We start from the raw sequence: 11,715 nt of genomic DNA, 5'->3' as shown, positions 1-11,715 counted from the left end.
TAGTCCTATTAGATCATCCTGACAAGTCTTTCACAACCAACTTTCAAACATCTAAATTTCCCATCAAAGATTCACCTTTATTCTCCTCAGACCCATTGCCTACCCTAAAGGGGCCGTTACCGGTCCTGTTGTACTGCAAATGCTGCAACAATTGGGGTAACATTTTCAGGTCCTTCTGCTCAGTTGTCAGCAACAGCAACCCCCTCCTCCTCACCAGCAGGACTGGAGCAGGAGATGCTCTTCCTGCTCTGCAGGTTACACAAGCCTGCCTCTGCAACAGCACTTCTGTTTTAACTCTTTCTTACCCTGAATGCAAATCTGCTACCTGTTGCTTTAAGTCTGTGTTCTTACATACCATGCCTTTGCAGGCAAACAGCAAACATCCTGCCATGCATCCCAGCATGACTCAGTCGCACCTTCGAGCGGGTACGGGGGTTTGTACAAACTCACCCCAATACTTTAACACTTTCACAAGGTCTTTGATTCCCCACACCCCACACACACACCCCGCCTCAGGTTTTACATACATTAGTACAAGTTTTTATCTTACAACGTGTTTCATTCTGGTTGCTCCACAGAAGGAACCACAACCTGAGCTTTTTAACACAAAAATTTCAACAAGAACATCTTTCTAGTTTAGGTCTCAGGTTTTTTTTCCTATCCTTTTCTGGAGCCATACTCAAAGATCAGGTGATGTTAATCTCGCACTCTTTCTGCCACACAAACATATCTGCACACATTATTTCATCCCACTTTTGTTCTCTATGAAGAAACAACATAAGCTGTAAAATTGTGTTGTAATATAAGACTTCCTTCGAGTGGCCATCTTTCACCATCACTTAATGTATACAAAGGCCACCAATTCTGACAATATTTTAAAAATGTCTTTTTAGTTCAAATTTCCTCCGGGAATTCCGCCAAATTCTTTCCAATGCTTCAAAATACTTCCCAGGGGTATTATGGTATTTATTTCTTGGCTCGGTCTGCACTCCATCTTCCTAATAAGTCTGGTATTTGTCTACAATGTATTAGTTATTTAGCCTTATTTCTGGTCCTTTTTTTTTTTTTTAAAGGAGATAATATATTTTAGACACTTGCCACCCTTTGCTCGAGTATACAGACAGCACCTACGACACTAAGGGCAGAGGTTAATTCGTGCTTTTTCCAAATGATGTTAGCTCTAATGTTTTGTCCACAGTCTCCCGCTCTAATTTCTAATTATGCATTCCAACACTTCATAAACTGATTTTTCAATCGCTCCGTCCCTCTCTGGCTGGCCCCTCGCAGGGAACACGGACACGCAGATAAGGACTCCCCACTCGCTTCGCAGTGACACTCACACACTTCACACTCTCCGGGCAGCCCTCAGTCACACAGGCAGTATGTTACAAGGTACCGTGCGCTTACATACAGCTCTAGTAACGCTGACAGTTTGCGTTATCACAAAGTATGCATTTCAATGAAAAATTGCCAAAAAACAGATTCTAAATTTTTTCTGGCCTTAAGCAGAGTGTGAAGTTTTCAGCTATTTGCCTAGAATTACCAGAATTTTTTTTTTTCAACATACATTTCATAACTCCCAAGTTTGAACATGTAACAAGACAACAACACATAGAACAAGACACAGAGCGCTATTTCAGTTGTTACATTCTAGGAATTCCCCAAATCTTAAGACAACCTAAAGGAAGTTTTTAGCTTCCCATGTCTTTATGAATTATTTAAGATTTTTTTACTCCCATGCTTTCCTTTTTTTTTTTTTTTTCCTACGCAAAAGTTTCCTTTTTACTTTTGCTATGAGGTCCCTCTTGTTACTGTGAGATTCCGCCTTATTCCGTCCCGCCCCCCCCTTTCCATCACGAGGCCTCCGGGCTTTTAGGAATGGCAGTAACCTCGGGTTTGCTCGGTCTGCCCTCAAGATCGCTAGCGGCCACCCCTTGGTCAGCAAACCCCCTCCCAAGGTACCTTTCCTCCTGGGGACTATGCTGCGCACCGGACGTCTCCGTGCGTCTCACCAGCTGCCCCGTTACTAAACATACCGTTTTATCCGTGGATCCAGGGGTTTCTCTTCTGCTCCCGGGTGAACAGCTGAGAAGAGGAGGCTCCTCCGAGGAAATCTCCCGGGGCGCGCCTAGGAGCATCCGCTCCGCAGCTGGTCCCTCAGCTGAGCAGAAATCCTCCTGCCTGGCTCGCCAAACTGACGTGCGGAATTAGACTCTATAACTCGAAAGTTATAAAGTAGGTATGTTTATTGCGCGCAGATGCACGGGGGATCGCTCCTCCACAAGCGTGCATACCCGAAGTGACAAACCATCTCACATTTATACAATAAAACAAATGAATATTCAATTAACGCCTATACATATTTGTTACCTAAACCCTGCTTCGTATGTTAATTAGCTTATCAGTCCGTTTCCTGGAATGTGGTGGTCTTGCAGGTTTGTAGGTGATTCATGTTCTCGTGACCATCCAATCTTCTTCAGCAAGGAGACTTAGCACTCCCTCCCTCTAGATAACATTGGAATGTCTCTCATCCTTTTCTCATCCTTTTTTAAAATAGCCCCTTTGTTAGAGGAAGAAGGGTAGGTGTCTCCTCAAAGCTGTGTGCCTATGTGACCAGACACCACACCCATGACCAGTCACCATACCCACATTCCTTGAGCAGACACGTACAATCACAATCGATGTCCATTGTCCCTATTTCCCACTATTTCTTCATATCAAGGAGATGAAGACACGGACTCCTGAATCCAACCAGAAGACCTTTTACTAGTTCAAAACCCATGCTTATATATCCTCGTTCACTGTTTACGCACACCATGCTAAAATATTGGTTAATCAATACTGTTCACACACTTCTTGGCTACATATAATTGATTAATTACTAAGCTACAAACACACTGAACTTCTTGCATTTTTTTTCTCTCTTCCTTCTTATCTCTGTGAGTTTCATGTTCTCAGCCAGCTGCCGATGTGGCATCGCACATCTGCTCCAGCCTTGCTTCATATCCCATTTTTCTTCCAGGCGTTCAACCAACCTTATCTTACTTTCTTCTTTAGCCTTCAAGGTCCTTCACAGGCATTTTGGCCTCCAGCACTTGCCATAAAGCTCTCTACACCTTGTTCAGGGAAACACACCAATAGCATCAGGGGGACCCCTCAGCGGGTCTTCCCACTTTGTTTAAAAGTGTTACCCGCTGCCGGCAACTGCTAGTGCCCACAAAGGACTCACACTAGCAGTTTACGGAATAACACTCTTTATTATAAAATCGTGACAAGTTAAGATTCGTGATTGCCAGTGATAGGGACTGTCTGCAAAAACAAGCTTGAAATGATACACAACCAAACTATAAACAACCAAAACCTTAATTACTAATGACAGCTAGAATGAGTCAGTTATTTAGCACACATAAGACAAAGTTCTTACTCAATAGGCGTCCCTATGGGGGAGAAGACAGGTTCAGTCTGTTGACTGATCCTAGAAGTTACTATGGAGTCTTCCCTAACTTCTCCCCTCATTCATTCACTTTTTATACTTTTCTTTACTCTTAGGTGGAGCTTGAGTGACTCTAGTCATACATTCTTTCATTATTGATTGGTGGGTGGAAACTTCTCTCACTTTCATTTAAAGACATAGTTGATAAGAAACAGAAAGCACACGCTCGGTGTGAGGGGTGGTCATGCCTTAGAGGTGGGTAACTTTGGGATGGAGGTGTGTGTTAGTATTGCAACGAGATTATAATGAGCAAAGTTCATGTAAGGAGAATAGTTTTGCCACAGTTGTTGGCTCATCAATGGACATATTTTCATATATTTTCCATTTGACAGCCGCTATGCAGCTTATTGGCTGTATGGTACCATCAAGTTCCCAATCCTGCACGAGTACAGCAGAGCCTGGCCGTGGTGTCTCCACTCTGCTCTACCCTCCACTGCTCCTCCAGGATAGCAGGTTGTGTTGCCTAGGGAACCATGGTGGAGTAGATTCCATGCATGCCAATTTTCTGAAAGTGGCAACTGTATTTTTCCCTAAAAAGGTTGTTATAATACTACAACTTCTATTAGGTATATAATTTCCCCCCTCCAAGCAATTTTCCCACAATTACGCATATATAATCCTTTAGTTATAAACCATTGACCAAGTCTGAGACTAAGTCTGGATCTAGCCACACCTAAATTTCTCTCTGAGAAGTTTAGAACACAAGGGGGTCCTTTCTGAACCTCATGACTCAACAGGAGGGTCTCCCTGACAGTTTTGTCTGACCCTGTCCTCTGTGCAGTAAATAATAAGTGTACCTTGCCATCAAATCCTGTTAAAGCACTGTCGCATTTACTATCAAACTTTCTTAAATCTGTTTTATACCAATAAACATATTGCTACTTCTCTCCTCTGTTTTATACCAATAAACATATTGCTACTTCTCTCTTAAGAGTGAAGTGCATCACTCCATCCATGACACCCCCCCACTACCAAAGCCTTGCTGCACAAATCCAATATGACATATTTCTGCTGCTGTTCACAGTGGTTCACAAGTGATATTGTTGCCTGAGTGGTTGGTGTAAGCATCTCTTTCAGCCTGGGGCTCTGCAGACTTGAGGGAGCAAAAAGGTAGCAATTTCCTTCCTCAATAACCATGCATAAGGGTTTCATTTGTGGACACAAAGAGCAGTACCACACTGTAAAATCTGATGGCTTTGTGTCCCTGGCTCTCATGTGAATTGGGGGCAGTGCAATCCCTGCTCAGAGCAATGGCCGATATCTGATTCCCATGACAGGCTCAGAAGGATCAACAAGAGGGCTAAAGTGCTGCAACAGGGAAGTTATGCAAATGAAGGAAAGGAGGAACTAACACCCTGAAAGGAAGAAAACAATGAAAACACATATTGTGTTCTGAAGCTATGACCTCATTAGTAGGTTGATTGGAAAGGCTCTGCCCCCACGCGGAAAGAGGCCGATCAATGAGCATGGTGGTGTTACCACAACTGCACTATCATCTTGAAGTTGAAAGATGTTGTCTTGTTTATATTAATCTTGAAGGGTCACTGAGTGGGGGAATGTCGCATGCATCCAAGACCGGAGTAAGTTTCTGCTTGTATTCTCAGGAACAGAATTAAGACTCAAAATGAAGTAAAGAGCCAAGGAACTTTATTTGTCCAACAACATGTTTGCAAATGCAAAGGAGAGAGCAAGAGATAAAGAGAGAAAGGAAGGAAAGAAAGAAGGAAAGAATGAAAGAGTTCACAGCAATAGCTACCACACGAGCTGTGGCGTCCCAACAGTCAGATCTGTTTCCAAATCTGGTGGGGGAACGTTCCGTCCAATGTTGGTTGGTTCCGTTCCTTTATAGGATTGTCACAATCTGTTCTGCTTAACCACACCTTCCACCCAGCGGTGATATGTTTGCCCAATACTGTTTGGTTTGAGGGTAATAGGGTGCACTGGGCACTGGTGTTCATGAGAGCTTCATGCTTGATGGGATAGCAAGTACCAGGCCACTATACCCAATCTGTCTGATAAATATGGTTGTCCCCCTCCTTCTCCTGGGTAGAGGTGGGGAACCCTCATTGCAGGGAGTCAATTTCACACCTCTCACTAAGCACTTGTTTGCAAGATTCCTTTCAACAAAGGGTTGGCCTGTAGCTTTCTTTGGTGTCTGCTTCTGTTTTCTGCTGTTCCTTGATTTGTTCATCTAACACCTTGGCTCAAGCTGCTACCTCAGCAGTCAGACATTTGTGAAACTCTTCCATTTCTTCCCCATGATCTTTGAGCCATCTCCAAAATTTCCTTCTGATGAGGTGACACTCTGCCTCCTGACACCCTGCCCCTTGACCAATATCATCAGCATAGGCAGGATGCTGCCCACATTCCATGTAAGGAATGATTCTCTCAAATCACACTGCCATTGGTGGAGCCAAGGGGTGGCATGACTCTTACCCACATTCAAAAGGCATTTGCACGATTGGCTGTTGCTGCCAGATGACCCAGACAGCAAGTGTCCCTGGCAGTCCACCAGAGCCATGGCATCACTTATGATCCTGTTTGCTATCAGTGATTGTGTGAGTCGCCATATGGGCACATCATTGCTCCTCTTTCTTATTGCCTCAAGAAAGCTTTGTTTTATAATGTGTTGTCAGACTCCATTACTGTTCAGACCACATGAAGTCAATTTTTTGCCCATCTGCACTGCTGGTGCAGTGCTGTGTTTTGGATTTGGTGTGAGAACAACGTTGATAGCACACTGATGTTTTTAGTTGTTCTTGGGTGATGTTTATACTAAATCAAGGACTTTTCAATTTCTTGGGCCCTGCCAGCAAGAGGGCTGGAGTGGAACAAGAAACTGGGAGGGGATACAGCCAGGACAGCTGACCTGAACTAGTCAAAGGGATATTCCATACCATAGAACATCATGTTGAGTATATAAACTGGGGGGAGTTGGCTAGGACCTGCTGATTGATGCTCGGGGACTGGCTGGGCATTGGTCAGCAGGTGGTGAGCAATTGTATTGTGCATCACTTGGGTTTTTTCCCTTCCCTTTGGATTTTATTCCTCTCCCCTTCCCTCTCCTTTTCATTATTATTTTTGTTGTTGTTATTATTATTATCATCGACATTGTCATCATTATCATCATAATTTTATTTCAGTTATTAAATTGTTCTTATTTCAATGCTTGAGTTTTACCTTTTTTTCACAATTATCCTCCCCATCCCACTGGGGGACACACGGACGACTGAATGCGTGGCTGCTGGGTTGCTGTCTGGGGTTAAACCACAACAGTAAAACTCAGCACAGCTACCATCAACACTTGGTAATTTATTCCTTCTATAACTGAATCATTATGTAACTTCAAACTGTTAACTTCTGCTTGGTGACTAGCCATTCCACCCCTAAAATGTAATAATATTGTGGTGGGTTGACCTTGGCTAGCCTCCAGGTGCCCAACAAGCCACTCTATCACTCCTCCTCCATCAACAGGACAGGGGGAAAAAATTTAATGAAAAGCTCATGGGTTGAGATAAGAACAGGGAGATTACTTACTAATTACCATCATGGACAAAACAGACTCAACTTTGGGAAATTAATATATTACCAATTAATAAGAGTAGGATAGTGAGAAATAAGAACAAATCTAAAAACACCTTCCCCCCACCCCTCCTTTCTTCCCAGGCTCAACTTCATTCCCAACTCTTCTACCTCCTTCCCCTGAGCAGTGCAGGTGATGGGGGTTGCAGTCAGGTCATAATGCTTCATCTCTGCTGCTCCTTCCTCCTCACGCTTTTCCCCTGCTCCAGCACGGGGTCCCTCCCATGGGATACAGTCCTCTATGAACTTCTCCAACATGGGTCCTTCCCACAGGCTGCAGTTCTTCACGAACTGCTCCAGCACAGGTGTTTTTTTACTGCAGTGTTTTTTTACCCTTTCTTAAATATGTTATTAGAGGAGCTATCAACACTGCTGATTGATTGGCTCAGCTTTGGCCAGCGGTGAGTCTGTCTTGGAGACAGCTGGAACTAGCTCTGTTGGAAATGAGGGCAGCTTCTGGTGTCTTCTCACTGAAGCCACCCCTGCAGCCCACCTTGCTACCAAACCCTTGCCACTTAAACCCAATACAGCTATACACAGAAATATGTCTGCATATTTCATATTTATACACACTAAATATTGAGACTACAGATTAATCACCACTTGGGGGAACAGGGGGTGGTTGATCAAAGCAAGTGTAATCATCTGAATGTTATTAAATAGAGAGCTTGCTGCAGAGGACTGCACATTATTTTCATGCAACAGTAATTCCTTAGATCATAGCTCAGTCATTTAAGACCTTTTAAATCAGTCAGATACCTTAATCTGGGGATTTAAAACATATATCTTACTTGGGCATAAGAAAGCCTAATCAATTTGATGTGGTTTAAGTGCAGTCTGTTTATATGGAGTGTAATAAATCCATTTTATCAGGAGTATTAGCTAGTACAGACCCCCTCACTGCAGTTAGGCTGAGAGCATACTTTTGAGAAATCTAATTTACATCACTTACACAGAAAAACCCCTACCAATATTTGCATTTCAGTTATGCTTACAGCATTAAGCAGACATTTGGATAAATTGGAGCCATGTCATACATTTTATCTGCCTGTTCTATATATTTTATATCCTAATGATGGAAAAATGGGCAAAGCTTCGAAGGAAGAACACGCACCCACGAACACCAACTTTAGGGAAGATACAGACATGCCAACCTCCCCCCAGCAGCTGGCACCAGACACATGGGCTTGTGACAGGTGTTGCACAGGCAAGGGCAGGACTCGGGATGGCCTAGCCCATAAAGAAGGAACTAACTTTAGGTAGAGAAAGGGTAGAATTCTTGGGTATGTCATGGCTTGAGTCACTGCACTGTGTAGGCCAGGGGTCCTCAAACTATGGCCCGCGGGCTAGATACGGCCCCCCAGGGTCCTCAATCCGGCCCCGGTATTTACAGACACCCCCCCGCTGGGGGCTGGGGGGGGAAACCAAGCAGCTTCAGATGATCTCCTGACACTTCATCTGCGCTGGCCCCCTGTTTAAAAAGTTTGAGGACCCCTGGTGTAGGCTGACCAAAGTGCCACCATGACAGGCTGTGGCCTGGCAGTTCACACACATACCACCCCCACCCCCGACACCACAGGCTCACACAGAGATAAGAAGTGAAAAATGCAAGTCTTTACAAGTTCAAGGATGACAATAGGTGATAACAAGGAACGGAATAGCCAAAAAAGGGAAGGACCTTGAATATTTGTTTGTAATTGGAACATAGGCTGAGCAGGAGCTTATCACGAGTACTAGATTTACACCTGATTGGTTTGAAAGGACGAGCATGGGGTGTAACAAAGAAATAAAGAAAAAAGCTACATACTCTGTGTGGACTCAGACTCACTGTCAGCTGGCCTGGGGACTGACAACCCACCCATCAGCAGGGATGCCCCTGATGCCAACTGCCAGGGAAGATGTGATTCAACCTGGTGCAGTTCTCATTCTGGGGGAAACTAATACCAGAGGGTTCACTCATAGGACATGGGTGACTGATAATTTGTGCACCTGTGTTATTTGAAGTAAGGCCTTAAAGCATTGATCAATTGTAAATATCTATCTAGCTGTAGTAGAGAAGAACTAAATAAACTTTTTACTTTTTTTTTACTTTTTCACTTGGCATACATTTCTTCTGAGTGATTGATTGGTTAGTCCTGGAATCAGAAAGAAATCCCAGATGCTCCTCTGCTGGGGCGTCACAGCTTGTGACCCACAGCCCCACTCCAGCTGCTGGCACCAAGCCCCTCACTTGCTTCACTCACCCTGCCCCCCCAGGATCTGCACCTGAGACACACAGTGGCTGGAGCTTAGACCCTCACCTGCTCCAGTTGCCAGCACAGTCACCTCCAGACTGAATTCAATTGCTGGCCCTCAATGCACTCATGCCGGTCCCCCCCCCTCCAGTAGCTGTCATCCCAGACACACACTCCTATTATCCCAAATCTGGCTTCTTCACCTGGCGTGCAAGAGCCAATCCACACACAGAGCCAAGATACTTGTTTATTAAATGTCTGCACAGAGATGGTGCTAGGTGGTAAATCCACAAAGCTAACACAACTCTTAATACATAGCAAAACATTTTATACACTTTGAACAATTGTTTACAGTTACGTTTAGTCACACTTAAATCTCATTGGTTCTTAGTGCCTCGTCTCCATTTAAAGGTACAATATTCTCTTTTTTCACTGGCATGTTCTGTGGGAAGGTGGCTTTGTTAGTAGGGGGCTCTCTTTGCTCGAAGGTAGATCTTTTAGTATGCTAATTAGAATAGCTCACACACAGTTCCAGTAATTTTCTGTTTGGTCTCCTTAACCATTTGGTTCTCCTTGAGCTTATCTTGTTATTTCTTAGCTTGACGTATAGAATCATTTAGGTTGGAAAAAAACCTTTAAGATCATCAAGTCCAACCATTAACCTAACACTGCCAAGTCCACCAATAAACCATGTTCCTAAGCAATGCATTTACATGTTTTTTAAACACCTCCAGGGATGGTGATTTCACCACCTCCCTGGGCAGCCTGTTCCAATGCTTGACCACCCTTTCAGTGAAGAAAATTTTCCTAATATCCAATCTAAATCTCCCCTGGCAAAACTTGAGGCTGTTTCCTTTTGTCCTGTCACTCATTACCAGGGAGAAGAAACCTACCCCCACCTGCCTACAACCTCCTTTCAGGTAGTTCTAGAGAGCAATAAGATCCTCCCCCCCCCCCCCCCCCCCCCCCCCCCCCCCGAGTCACCTCTTCTCCAGACTAAACAACCCCAGTTCCCTCAGCCACTCCTCATAAGACTTGTTCTCTAGACCCTTCACCAGTTTCATTGCCCTTCTCTGGACATGCTCCAGAACCACTATGTCCCTCTTGAAGTGAGGGGCCCAAAACGGAACACAGTATTCAAGGTGTGGCCTCACCAGTGCTGAGTACAGGGGGACAATCACTTCCCTAGTCCTGCTGGCCACACTGTTTCAGATACAAGCCAGGATGCTATTCGCTGCCCTGGCCACCTGGGCACACTGCTGCCTCATGTTCAGTCAGCTGTCAACCAGCACCCCCAGGTTTTTTTCCTCCAGGCAGCTTTCCAGCCACTCATCCCCAAGCCTGTAGCTTTGCATGGGTTGTTGTGACCCAAGTGCAGGACCCGGCACTTTTCCTTGTTGAACCTCATACAATTGGCCTCGGCCCATCAATCCAGCCTGTCCAGGTCCCTCTGCAAAGCCTTCCTATCTTCAAGCAGATCAATACTCTGTCCCATCTTGGTGTAATCTGCAAATTTACTGAGAGTGCACTTGATTCAAATTAACCATTTGGTTCTCCTTGAGCTTATCTCATTACTTCTTAGCTTGACATATTTATGGTGTCTATTCCTTCTCCCAAGGCCATGTCTTGTTAACTATTTGTAAGGATTAACTAACATCCTCTGTTTTTCAAATTCTTTCTTGGTTTTCATTATAGATATGTATATATTTCTTTTTTTTAAGCGAATAATTCTTATACAGAATCAAAGGGGGGATTTGATATAAGGGAAGAATTTATATTTTTCCCTTATATTAGTCTCATCTTTCCATTAGTTGGTCCACTCAAGATCAAACAAAATTTCCATGTACAATGAATTAATACATATATACTCACAAATATTAGAACTCTTACAATCACAATGCATATTACTTTCTTTATCCATGAACTTAAATCTGATACCCAAGAGGTCAGCCATTTCCACGTTTCAGCAAAGCCAATAGAAGTGTCATTCTTTTGTATCTCATGTAAAATTTTAGTTTGTTTTGGTAGATATTCTATTGCTTTGGTACACACACTCCCCTTAGACACTGACAGCATGTTAATCTAATTTACCTGTTCCTTTTGGGGAATTGCATCTTTGGCAACAAGTACAATAATTTTCTGGGAGATCAGGGGTAGTTACTTCCCATTCCTGTTCTTCTATTCCTCAGCCTATATCAAAGGATGTATTTATCCCTAATTCTCCCCAAGACACATTAGAAAGGTATTCCCCTTCCTGAGGTTTCTTGGAAGTGTATACAGACCTGGCAACTGGTTCTGTTCATTGTTTGTATTGTTTTTTGTATTAGTTTAAAAATGCATATTTTCCTCCCAAGGATCCTTTAATGGCTGCCTCTCAGGGTTCCTGCATTGTTCTATCACTATAAC

The sequence above is a fragment of the Falco peregrinus genome, chromosome W (genome assembly GCF_023634155.1).
Source record: "Falco peregrinus isolate bFalPer1 chromosome W, bFalPer1.pri, whole genome shotgun sequence".
NCBI classification, from domain to species: Eukaryota; Metazoa; Chordata; class Aves; order Falconiformes; family Falconidae; genus Falco; species Falco peregrinus.
Note: the sequence above shows the minus strand (reverse complement) of the source record.